The sequence below is a fragment of the Rhineura floridana genome, chromosome 8 (assembly GCF_030035675.1).
Source record: "Rhineura floridana isolate rRhiFlo1 chromosome 8, rRhiFlo1.hap2, whole genome shotgun sequence".
NCBI lineage: Eukaryota > Metazoa > Chordata > Lepidosauria > Squamata > Rhineuridae > Rhineura > Rhineura floridana.
In genome coordinates, this window is record NC_084487.1 from 73340584 (window position 1) to 73354183 (window position 13600).

The window sequence follows — 13600 nt, forward strand, 5'->3', positions numbered from 1 at the left end:
GGGATAGCCTGATCATTGTAGTCCATATTTTCGTAACTTTGAGGCTAGATCACTGCAACATACTCTATGTAGGGTTGCCCTTGGGCCTGGTTCAGAATGAGGTGGCCAGACTACCAATGGGGGCACATGGCCAACAATATGCAAAACTATTATTAAAACATCTGCAATGGCTACCTATCTACTACTGAGCAAGGTTCAAGGTCCTATTAATTGCATTAATTTACAAAGCGCTGAAACCTAGGTCCAGGGTATGCCTGAACCTTGTATCCCAGCTTGGTCATTGATAGATCTGCAGGAGTCATTGGTTGTCCTCCAAGTAGGCGAGGTTCATTTGACAACAACAAGAAATCGAACCTTCAGTGTCATTAGCTCAGTCCTATGAAATGTTCTGCCAAAAGAGATTTAGCAGGGACCTTCTGTTTTAACTTTTAAACATCTACTGAAAATTTTTCCATGCCACCAAACCTTTGCAGGCAATTAAGAAATATCTTTCTGTAATAGTCAATTTCTGGGGAGAGCAGCCTTTCGCAACCAGTGTGCCTCCAGATGTTGTTGGACCACAACTCCCATCAGCCTCAGCCAGCATTGCCAATGGTCAGGAAAGATGGGAGTTGTGGTCCAACAACATCTGGAGGCACACTGGTTAGGAAAGGCTGGGTTAGAGTGTTGGACTACAACCTGGGAGACCAGGATTTGAATCCCCACACAGCCACGAAGCTCACTGGGTGACCTTAGGCCAGTCACTGCCTCTCAGCGTCAGAGGAAGGCAATGGTAAACCCCCTCTGAATACCGTTTACCATGAAAACCCTATTCACAGGGTCACCATAAGTTGGAATCGACTTGAAGGTCCATTTCCATAATTTCTCATTTTAAACTTTTACTTGTTTTTATTGTACTTATATATATGATTATTGTAAACCATTTTGATTTTTTCTGAATTGTAATATATAAAATATTTATAAATAAATAACAATATTAGCATAGTTGAGGTAACAATCAAGGAAAGTGGAACTGTGTCTGCACATACTATGCAACATTCAACTTCACAATATGTGTTGCAGAAATAGATAGAAAGGGGTATGACTGGATGAGGGCAGAAGACAACTCATGCACATTCTCAAGGTCTTTTGGTTACAAGACAGAGCTTTACTGGGGCACTCTTAAATCCCTACTATGGTGCATTGAGCAGTTTTGTAACAAACTAAGTAGGTAGGGTAGCAGCAGTGTCCTATCTGACTCACACAGGATGCTGCTACTGGCATGTCATAGGTTGTTTTCCTGAAAAATTATGAACATATATATGAAGGGGTATTATTTTATTAAAAGGGACAACCAATGTAGTGCTCTGTAGATGTTTTGGACCATAATTCACAGCATCCTTGATCTTTGGCCATGATGGTTTAGAACATCTGGAGGATACATCATTGGCTACTCCTCTGTTTTATTGTATTTCTGTCTTGCCTTTCCATCACAGGAGACAACAGATTAAATCATAACACAACGTATCACACAGCTAAGAACACAATAAATTCAAATACCATAACAGGGCTACATAGAGAGAGGGTGAGGCAATCTTCAAATTGAAGTCCATGCCGAAAGCAATGGCAAAATAAGATCTCAATGCCAGCAGAGAAAGGGCTAGAGAAACTTTCCGAGGTAGAAGGTTAATGACAACCTGTGCCCTCTAGTTGTTTTAAACTATAATTTGCATCATCCCCAGCAAGTATGGCCAATGGTCAGAGACTATGCGAGTTGCAATCCAAAACATCTGGAACCTGAGGAAGTGCTACAATTATAAGGCAATCCTGTGTTATATACATATCAGCTGCACTTCCATCAGTGAGCAGGTCTTCCATCAAAGACCAGAAGGAGACAATCCTTTAAATATCCTGGCCCCAAACATTCTTGGACTTTGAAAATGTGGTTTTCAGCACATGCACCTCTTTGATAAACAGATATATGAACTAGATGGAAGAAGAGGATCTATCAACATTAACACACTTTCTAATTACACAATTTAATCAGATTCACCAAGTGTTGGGAAAGCATTCTGAATTAAAATTTCCTTTAAATTTACTAGTTTGAGATAGGTCAAAGAAAATATTTTGCAAGTGTGACTAGATACATTAATTCCATAGCTGCATAATTTTGTGTCAATGTATTCTTGAATCAAGTGAAACTTCATTCTTGAGAACAAAACTGCTCTCATCACTAAGTAGCCTTTTCATCCATATCCATTAACTACTGGACAGTATACTTTGCCTCTTCGCTGCCATCTCTTCACTACAAATGTACACAGCAACAGGGTTACACAGAACATGCAGTGGGGGCGACTGGTGACGTTATCAGGTAAAACAAAGGTAATCTTGTTCATGCTAGATCTCAGCACATTGTTTTTAGTGTTGGGCTTTGCATTTTAACAACATTGGTAAAGGATTCTATAAAAAAGACAAAGGTTAATAATAAAGTAAGATATAATATTGTTCCAGATTTGGTTCTTGCAAAGCAAATTTAATTGTTGGTTAAAATTTGGACCCAGAACCTGGAATATGGAAGCAGCTTGCAACAGTTTTAAAAAATCTGACAGTTAACAGATCATTAAGTCAGTGTCAAATATGTGCTTTATATATGAAGCCATGTTTGGAAATAAGTTACAACCCAACTTCCTTTCTAAGAAAAGCTGAGCTAGACCAAAGTGACAGATTAGCAATAATTAGCCCTTCCTGTTGCACAAGTTCCACAGAAGTCATGGAAGACATAGCATTAGTTAAGAGTTTAGCAGAACAATTTGAGCATTCATCCCAGCAAAGCTGAAAGCAGTACAGACATTGACTTTTGAAAAAACTGGCTTGTTTGCCAAGATGGCTTTTTTTCCTAGACATAGTGAGCAAGCTTAGTATTATTTGCTGAAACAAATAAGGTCCAGCTCCTAGATGCAGCACGCTACATTTAATTGCCAGTTCCAGCTTATGATATTGATTCCCGCTGTGCGATAAAGCCTTTGTCTTGGATTCCCTTTATATGAATGGCCTTTATTGACATTAGATGATGTTCTGTCCGATTCAGAAACTCTGATGCTATTCTGTTGTGACTTGTTTTGTTCTCTTATGCAAAATAATCAGATGTCACATCACTACCAAGCACTAGTGACTCCCCACTTCAACTATGAGCTAATGATCTTTGCTATCAAATGTACTCCCTCTTCTTGTTTTGATTTTTTATACGGGTTCAATACTACATGCGTGTCTGCCAACTATCTGTACTAACCTTTTAAACAACAAAGTCTGGAAGCCACTGGTGTGTGAAATAAATCAGTTTGCTTTTATGTCAGTGTCATGAGTTTCCCTTAACCCAGCAGTTCTCAAACTTTTTTGCAGATTATGTAAAAATTGCTGGTGTCTCAGTGGACCACTTAACTTTAATTCTACAAATCAAAGCACATATATAACTCCAAAGTGATCTTGCCTTTCTAATGCAGTAGATGTGCCCGTTCTTGCAGACTTCACCAGTCATGACATGAAAATCAAGCCAAGGCCTTGTTTGATAATTCAGCCCCTGGATGCAGTAGTCTGGACCTCTGTCATCCAAGAGGGAATGTATAAAGCCAAGTATATATCCTCTTGACTGTTCCATCAACTTACTACAGAATGGAGCTTGTGGACCACCCATGATCAGAGGTGGAGAACCCTTTCCCTAATATGAACTACAATAAATCTGAATTACTGATGAAGTAAGTAGTAACAGCCTTCTAAAAATGACAGTTGGCGTTTCTACACACAGCAAAAAAGTTCCTGTTTCTCCCTATTTTTCTTAGGCTGCTGTCACACAGCATGACAACAGCCATCCATGGTGGCAGGCAGGTTAGGCATGGTGGGGGATAGGTGGTGAGTGAGGCAGTGGAGGCAGGCAAAAAGTGAGGCAGCAGAGGCAATAAGCAACCATGGCGGCCAATAAGTAAGCAACTGAGGCAACAGCAGCTAGGCAACCCACAAAGGAACAGCCAAGACAGGGGACAGCTGTTCCTGTGAGGCTCACTTTGGCTGCCTCCATCCCTCCTCTTTGCAGGAAAAGGTCTAAATGGGGGAAGGAGGCTTGGTAACCTGTGGTGGGGACAGAGACTCACCAGGTCTAAGGAGAGGGGGAGTTTGGCAAGGCCCAGGGTGTGTGTGTTTCTGGGGTTAGGTGCTGGGGCTGGCACGCAAAGCATGCAGGGACGGAAGCCCCTAGTATTTCAAATATTTATTCTACACCTTTTTACTGAGGATATTCAAGGCAACAAGCAATAATCCAATTAAAATACAACACAGCATTCAAAATACAGTTAATATAAGAGCAATCATTTTAAGTAGAGGTCTTTATTCTAAAATAAGATATTTATCATAATTTAGGGAGCCATATCTAACAAGGCCTGTTGAAACTGAGAAGCCTGTTGCCCAACTCGGAAGTGGATTTCAACAGTCAGGAAGGCTGATCATGGAAATACTAGTGCCCTAGGCCTTTAGAGGTCAAAACAAGTACTTGACTGAGCCTGGAAACAAACTGATAAATGGAGGTGGAATATAATCCACAGCAATGTAAATCCAACCTACAGGTGCTAGCCTGCATTTTGAACCAAACTGACATTCCCAACAGTCTTCAAAGGCAACCGCATGAAGAACATGTTACAGTAATTTAACTTGCAAGTAACTAGAGGTGTTCCTAGCTTGTGGCCCTCCAGATGTTGCTGAACTACAACTCCCATAATCCCTGATCACTGGCCATACTAGCTAGGGCTCATGGGAACTGGAGCCCAACATCCTGAAAGATCACAGGCTAGTCCTTCATGGACTAGAGAATGAATTACATAGCCACATTAGGTTTCTTCCATAACGGTCACTCAAGGCGGACAAGCTGAAGCTGATCAAAGGCATTCCCTAGCTGCCACACTAACTGACCATCCAGGAGCACTCCCAAACTACAAAGATCAAGAAGTACAATTGCATTATATGCCAGTATTTAAAAAGTCCTTGCATACTTCCCATATTCAGCTTCAGACCTAGGATTGCTCTGGTGATTTTTAATTGCAAAACTGACTATTAGTAGGCTATCAGGCAAGCGTATTGTACTAGTTTGTTCCACAATTAAAGAACATTTTCCTCTGTGAATTTATGTACTTAATCAATTGCTTCAGTGACCCTGAGCTAAAAGTTGTCCACAAGATTTCCTGCAATTTGTAATCAGGACACATTTTAAAAGGTTCAAAATTCAACTTAAGGTTTTGCATCGACAGTTTTAGGGTTTGGGGCTTTATTTTCTGTTTTTGCTTGATCTAGAAGCAAGTGAGCAGTGACTGGAAAGAATCTGCTCTTTACTGCAATGCATGTAATTACAGAGAGTCAGTGATGCAAAATGTGCAAATATGCATTCAGAAAACTTGTCTTTCAGAACTAGCTGATGGATAAGATCATTTATTGGGCTACATCAAAGCAGACTAAATGAGAAACTATCTGATAGTGTATTACTATTAGCCATCTCTACTGAGGTAACATTTTGCTTTGTAGCAACTTTAGAGAGCAAGAAAACACAAAACAAGTGCAAAAAAAAATACATAGCACATTTATATTGCATTTTAATGTGTCTATGGAAGTTTATTTTAATTTTCCTTAAAAACAAGGTGATGAAATGGATAGATAACTCAGTGATCATACCTCATGACAACAGTATTTAATACTTAGGAGAACACATGTCATTTTAAGTGTCAGGGTTATCATTTTAAGTCTCAAGTTATAGTCAACCTGTAAGAAGACAGTAGCAGCACTTAGAACTAAACTGACACTTTTATGAACTTTAGCTATGTTTCTTGCACACTTCTGGACAAGGTTTGCATATCCATCAAAGCAACTATAGTCATTAAAAATTACTATTAAATTGTGGAAATTAGAGTGCCCAACACTTAAATCTCTCAAAAGTCAGTTTGGGCTTTGATCTTTTAAATCACAGGTGGCTAACCTGTGGCCTTGCAGATGTTACTGAACTCAAATTCCCATCAGGGCAGGAGCAGGACTATTGCTAGCTGGGAGGTGAATACCAACTTTACCCTTTCCAGCCCTTCTTTACTGCACCTGCTCTTGTTCGTGCACCTGGAGAACTGCAGCCTGTTGAGGAACCAGAAGGGTGAGCCAGCCAGCCCTACTCTGAAAAACAACTGTAAGAACTTTGGCATGGCTGTAGCTGCTTCCAGGGAGAAACTTGTTGTGTGGGCTCTGGTTTGTAGATGGCAGCTATGTTTGTGCTGAGAGCACAAATGCAACTTATGAATGTATAAATTTTTTTGTTATTATTTTATAGTTTTATTGTATTGTACTTTTGAATTTGTATTTACTTCAATTTTATGATATTCTCTTCTGTATTATTCTGCTCATGCTTTGGGGGCCTTGGCCAAAAAGTGGTATACAAATAAATTAATGAATTAATGAGCATTGCCAATGATCAAGAATGATTGAAGCTGCAGCCTAATATGCTGAGCTCCTTTCCCCCCAACTCACTCAATGGTCTACCTATAGGGGCTGTGTTTCAAAATCTGAAGCACATTTCCAAAAACTAATGTTGGCACCGGCAAGTTTCAGGTACTTTTCTAGCTGCACTACAGGACAGATGCATGAGCAGGTAATGCAAGAGGTCACTGTCTAATAGCCCTTGGATAATCCAGTGAATTTAAGACCAGGAGCTAACAGAATCACACAAAACAGTTCCATGACACAAACTGCTCAAATCATTTGAATTTCTCAGGTGGAAAAGCCTTCTTTATAAAGGGAAATCAGTCCATACATATTTGCACATAAGGGAAACTGCAGGTATATACTGAAGTATGTTGAAGGATCTATAGAATTCAGTAGCTCTTAAGTCCACATAGTAGTCCTTCTAAGCTCACCCTGCATACTAGCCAAAGAAGTCTGTTTCTGCTACCTTGTTTCTACTATGTTTTAATCATTTTAGTCTCCTTTCACCTACTCTATATCCTTCAAACAAGTCTTTAGTTATGTCCTGTGTCTTTCCACCTTCAACACATTGCCCCTACATGCTATTCTCTCTTCATTAGTCTTTCTATGACACCTCACACCTATCTGCCAGATACCAAGTGTTCCTCTTTTCCTGGGAGTAAGCTATCAATACTCAAACTAAATTAAACATTTAGGACAAAAGAAAATGACTCCACCCTGCATGATTTATAAAATTATCCACGAAAAGCCTGATGAGGGCTTGTGGTGAGAACCAAAGTGTGTTTCCAGTAACTACCACTTTTAAAGGCAGACATTCCAGGTAACGCCAAATATTTTATCCATTATCATGAGAACTATTTTAAGTCCTTTTATCATCCCAGTAGTGTTACAGTAGGCTTTGGTCTTTGTTTTCTTGACCCATACAGAGTTATGACTACTTATGCATTCAGAGAGACCTTGGGAAATATTTCACACACAATTCTGAAACTGGTCAAACACATTCAATTATGCAAGCTAAGCAAGTCATGCAAACCTGCCTAATTTGAACATATGAGCTATGGAATTTGCCTTTCTTGAGTGTAGTATTAACATTTGTGTTTGGACTACGCATGCCCTTGATTGATTCTATAATGAACAAGGAGGCAATGCTTCTAAAACACTGTACTACAATAGTTTTTCAGAAATTATAACACTGACACAAAAAAGTCTGCACATGTATTGTTGATCTCATATGGTACTCATCTTGCCCACTGACCTAATCAAGCCCTTGTCCACAAATGTTCACAAGTCCATCTATAGGTCAAGTTATTATTTCAGTACCCAAACATCAACAGCATGCTTGCTAAAATCTGCATGGTATGCTCTCACAAATATGTTTTTCCAAGAAAGGTCTTGCTCACTCCCAAGGAGCAAATAAATTAAAAGAAAATAAAAACAAGATGATGGGTTTTGAAAGAAAATTATATTCTGGCAGTAAATAACACAGAAAAGTCAGAACAATCTCAAGTTTTACTACTAATGATCTGCCTTATAAAAGGTTCATTTATCCTAACAAGATATTTTTTAAATTATAGATATTGACGTTTGGTTATGTTCCTTTCCAATTTTCAGGATTATGGAAATATCTCAGAATCCTCTTTGCATTGCTGACATCAAGAACACCTTGCAGATTTTTAAAACACTCAGCTCAATAGCAACTTAAAAAATACACAGCACCATTGTCATATGTTTCAAAAAAGAGCAACTTGCATACTGCTCACTGTATTGGGTGGACTAGTGTGAATCAAGATATTTGTAAAGAGTCATAGCAAACAATGACAAAACAGCAGAGGCAATGAACTCCAGATTAATGTCAAGCAACAAGCAATCAATAGGTGACAACGTGTTTTAACTTAATACAGTTATCTACAGTGGTACTAAAACATTTTGAACAGTGTTGTGCTAAAGTTGAGAAAGTATAAACTAGTGCATAGTGTAGGCTTGGATGTGATTAATCTCTCATCAGCCACAAATTCTCCAGCTGCTGAAAGGAAGCATGAGGAAAAAAATGGCAAACTACCATGTAAACTCATAAAAATGTAGCTGGCTGCCTTGAAAACCAAACTGGAAAGTTAGGATATAAAATCTGACAAATATTAATAAGAGTTGGCATGCTGACCAATTGGTTGCCTTATTGATGTTAATACTCCATTAAGCTAAGAATGCTACTGCGTAGATGGTAGCTTACCTTTCTGTCACTCATTAGGGTGAGAGCTATTTGCAAGGGAAAAGGCAGTAAGGGACCAACCAACCAAGCCTTCCCTTACTGGTCATCTCCTGTAAAGTCCAAACATTTCAAAACAAGAGCACAAGTAGTAACAAAGGTCAGTGCTTTGTTTTCATTTTTTTGAATAACTGTACCTATAGGCTGACTTGGTGTTCCATGAATAAAGACCAAAGTGAAGAACTACCGAATGAATCATTCACATTTATAGAGTCCTTACTTAATATTAAAGTTATAAATCATAATTTTAATAATTAACAATGAAATTAGTTGTTATAATTAGCAAAAGTAGTAAACAGTATCTTTTGTTAAAGTATCTTCTTATAAAGTTAATGCTTTAAAAATATTTCGACCAGTCAACTGGAATCTTTTTTGTTTTTACCAGTCAAATGCCCAACACTAAATGAAGAAAAATGTTTAAAAGGCAGTAAATAAAAATGGTGTTAATCCTTTATTTCCCCCTGGTTATACATATACACAGTCCTCTTTATTAAATAGAACCTGAACTTCTAAGTATGATGTATGTGGCAATCCCTTTTAGATTTGTCTTTATTTAAACACCTATATGCAGCCTTTTGTCAGTTTACTTATCTGTGTCAAGCAAAAAGAAAGAAAGAAAGAAAGAAAGAAAGAAAGAAAGAAAGAAAGAAAGAAAGAAAGAAAGAAAGAAAGAAAGAAAGAAAGAAAGAAAGAAAGAAAGAGACTATTCTCTCAGTGCAGACTCTCCAGGAATTGAGGTCTGCTATCTTAGTAAACTTCTACAAATTTCATAAACTAAAACTGTCTAACTATTCTTATTGGAGCCTTCAAGAAACTTTTTCACCTGTAAACCATAAACACATTTATTTAGGCAGCCATATTCCTTTAAGAATTCATGGCAATGTGCTTCTTCCCAATAATTTATACCACAAAACTTTGTTTTAAACAGGTATTTACACTTCAATGAATTTTACATGAGCAACCACCTAACTATAATTTCTATCACATTTATGAAAGTATTAAATGCCTTAGAATTTTTATTTTAACTAGTGTGCCCCCAAAAGGCCGTTCTTTAGAAAACGGATTTCTCAAGCATTCCAAGAGTTTACCATCTGAAAACATAGTCTTTGGAACCAAGTGCTAAACATGGTCACTATTATATAAACTATTCATCATTTTTTCTCCAACATAGGTGCCAACACCATCTCTACAACTTACCAATTGATAGGAGTTATTATTAATGCCTCTTATATTATAGTATGTGAATAAAATGTAAATGCCCTCACATATAGTTTGGCCCTCTGGCATTCAGGCGGTCTTCAAATCCACACAACAGGTCTTTTAACATCTTGCTCAATTTGTCCTTCATGAAATTTTATGTCCTCTGCCTTATTTTACAAGATAGAAATTCAGGCTGTTTCTTAAGCCTGTTTCTTATCAGCAAGAATGACTAGAGAACAAATGAGATCACATCATAACTGCAAAGATAATCAACTATACTAAAATTGTCAACTATACAACAACTGCTACAAACATGTAGCAATTCCTACAGTACTAGTTCATGTTAAAGCCTTTTACTTATACTTGATCAAAATAAGGAATGCATTTTCACTGATGTCAATAGGTTTCAAATGGCTAAAGAAGGTCACCAACTACTACATTGCTATCAACACACAGTACATCACTAAACTACAGCAGCACATATTTTGTTTCTAAAAGTCCACCAATAAAGTTTTATTCATTTAGGTCACATACTATGGCTTGGATCCTAATTTTTTCCTCTGAACAAAGGAGCTTCCATTCACAGAAGGAGTTCCATGAGTGCTTGTACTTTCTTTCCATGAATAGAAGCTCCCGTCCATTTACAGAGCAAAAACAAGATGCAAGTCTGTTTACAATTATGCAATGATTTTGAAAATATACCGATATTGCATTAAGTCTGCTTCCAAGCATTCAGAAGAATAAAATCAGCTTCTCCTCACATTGCAGTTCTTGCTGGACAGATATGAGGATTCAAATATTTTCTCAATGAAAGGAGAAAATCTTGCAACATCTCAAAGAGGCATTTTTAGAAAATCAGAATGCAAAACAGCATACATTAAGAAAAGTAGTGAAAAAATATTTCAGAAGCCACTACACTGGCCATTCTATGTCCAAGAGCCATCAATATAATGTTTTGATGTTTTTCTATCAAGGAAAATTAAAATTCACTTTAACATTTCCACAAGAACAGTTGGCAAAGTTGTATACTATTTCATTTGGTATTTATTTATGAATATATTTGTATACCACTATTTCATTTAAAAACATGTAAGCTGTTTACAAGAAGTAAAAAAACACCATACAGTTAAAAACCATGAAAAATATAGTAAAAACAAAGGTCAACTACGACAAAACTATTACAACTATTTATGCTTATGTCCTCGCTAATTCTCATGGCTCTGGATGGATAAGCCACTCCACTGGCTTAACTACCAATAACAAAGGTAGAGCAGACCCAGAATGATCCTCCACTACTTCTGCTAAACTTACAGGGTTTGACATATCCTCAGGAGAAGCAGTCCCATACCAGTGGAGCAGTCAAAAAAATGTCTTATGTTTTTGCAACTCAAAAAAGGTACAAAATTAATAGTGAGAAAATTAGAAAATTAGTAGCCAACACTTGTGACTGGATATAGGGGAAAGATAGTGCTCTATTATAAAGCTATAAAGGGCTTTATAGAACAAAATCAACATAAGGAAGAATGCTCAAAACTGGCCCTTCCCACTGGGGAATAACCTTCCAATGTCTTCATTTTCTGAACAAGCTAGAAACAGCCTTCAAGAATAATGTCATCAAGGGAACACTACAGGAGCCAAGCCTCAGAATTATCAAAGTCTAGTGACTGAGGCAGACAAAATTGGTGAAAATCATCTCCAGACACTTCTGCATCCTGATATGCTGAACATGGTGCTAATTTCAAGAGCACCTCAAGGCCCCTCCAATCACGGTGTTTGACAATCATTTCAGTCTTGTCTGGTTTCAGTTTTTTAGACAGGAAGACTTTTAAATACTGAATTAGAGCAAGTCAACTAGAAACTGTACAGCCATTCAACACAGCACAAGAAACTGAAGAGAGTCTGTCAGGCAGAAATACTACTAAAATCCTGAACAGTTAAGAAACAAGATTTCTTAGAAAGGTCTTCCATTTTGCAAAGTTAGCTTCACTTAGCTAATCCAAACGTAAATGCTCTAGTCCCTCTTTACCTTAAGTGTTAAGCACGTTTTAATGACAATTAACACCCACTGATTTTAGCGGTGATTATAACAAGACATTAGATACCTCATGCCTACTAGGAATACCACAAAGGAAGAGAAGCACAGGGTTAATGCCTCCACCCTCCCTCAATTTCCCTCTTCTATTTGATCTCGATTTCTGTAACGGGGACAGATCTGCAATCAATACAGTACTCGCCACTTAACTCTTTCAGTGAAGGGAGTCCCCCGCCCCTCAAACATATGCAAATCTGAGTTCAGCCGGATTGCAAAAGGACCGGGCCTGGCCCACAATCCAGACTGGGCCCGAGATGCACTGATCCTTCCTTAAGCGGAAGAACACGTCAGAGTATGATCCCTGTTCGATGTTGCTCATTTTTTTAGGGGATGAAAAGATTCTGGCAAAAGACTGGGAAACGGAAGAGGCCTATCTCAGTCTGAAAAGCGGCTGCCCAGCTTCCCGCTGGGGCGGAGAATGGAAATAGTGAGCAGCCTCGACCCAGCCGGACTAGGCGGGGCTGCGGCTTCCAACAGAGGCCGACGCCACTGGAGTCCGGCCGGTTGGCCAGGGGCAACTTTCTTCGCCGCTACAAACAGGGCGAGAGTTACTGCCTCCCACCAACACCCTCCCCGTCCTCTTCGACAGGTCCCAAGTGCAGGCGGCCTCGCATGAGGTGCTTTAACTTTCCCCTTCCGCTCTAACTTGTCCTAGGAAGACGGCCATAGAAAGGGAGGCGGGGGGGGGCTGGAGCAGCCTCAACCCGGCTTTTTTCTCCTGAGGGGAGCGGTCGGTCTCGGTTCCGCCTCCGCCATGTTCCATCTCGAGAGCCTTGTCCCGCCCGCAGAGCACAGAAGCCGCCGCCGCCTCCTTCCTCCCTGTCGGTTGGCCCTCACCCCCCGCCTTCAGAGGCTCTCGCTGCCAACCCACTTGTGTCAGATACTCGCCGCCACCCGCCCGGTGCCCGCGTTTTCTCCCTCACCCGCTCGACGCCGGACCTGCTTTTCCGTCTCTCTTCACCCGCCTTATTCCTGTAGACGCCTCTACCTACCGGACGGCGCTGCCGCTCCCTGCGTCCGTCGCCGCCTCCCCGGCCAAACCCTCTGTTCGCCCCCCCCTCGGGCACACACACAGACTCCCTCCTCACTGTCTCTGGCTGGGCGAGGCTTGAAGCCGTGGCCGTGACGCTGCACGCCTAGCCTCACTCTGATTTCCTTGCTCAGTCCGGTGGCGGAGGGGAGGGGGGAAATGACCTCTCCGCTCTGTTCGGTGCGCGCACGCGCGTGGCTCACTCCTGAAGACACTGAAGCCCTCCCTTCCCCCTTACTTCCTTTCTCTTCTATTCCCTCCCACCCCCTCGTAACCTTACGCAGGGCCCCCATCCTGCCGCAGCTTCAGCAGCTCATAGAAAGAGATAGAAAAGTCGTTCAAAGCGCGTGTCCTACAAACGTGTGGATAAGAAATAAGGAGCAACTTCATGAGTTCTCACCCCAATACACGCACCCCGTTACCAAGGCCATAGATAGGGGAGGACCTGGTGTGCAAGGAACAAGTGCAGCTGCAGTTGCATTGACTGAGAGTACGTTCAATCACACCACATTCTTTAGAAGAGAATCAGAATTCT

The 13600-nt window shown here is 40.0% G+C and overlaps 1 protein-coding gene across 4 annotated transcripts in view; it reads right to left on the reverse strand.

Moving 5' to 3' along the window:
* Positions 1–13302, reverse strand: part of RAP1B (RAP1B, member of RAS oncogene family) — a 42308-nt gene extending 29006 nt beyond the window's left edge. For 2 of the 4 annotated variants that reach the window (XM_061639792.1, XM_061639794.1), the window contains exon 1: positions 13028–13301. The gene's annotated coding sequence lies outside the window, so the exon portion shown is untranslated. Of the gene's footprint in view, positions 1–12958 lie in introns of all 4 variants that reach the window. The other 2 variants (XM_061639795.1, XM_061639793.1) reach the window with 2 other exon arrangements.
* Positions 13303–13600: the final 298 nt, after the last annotated feature.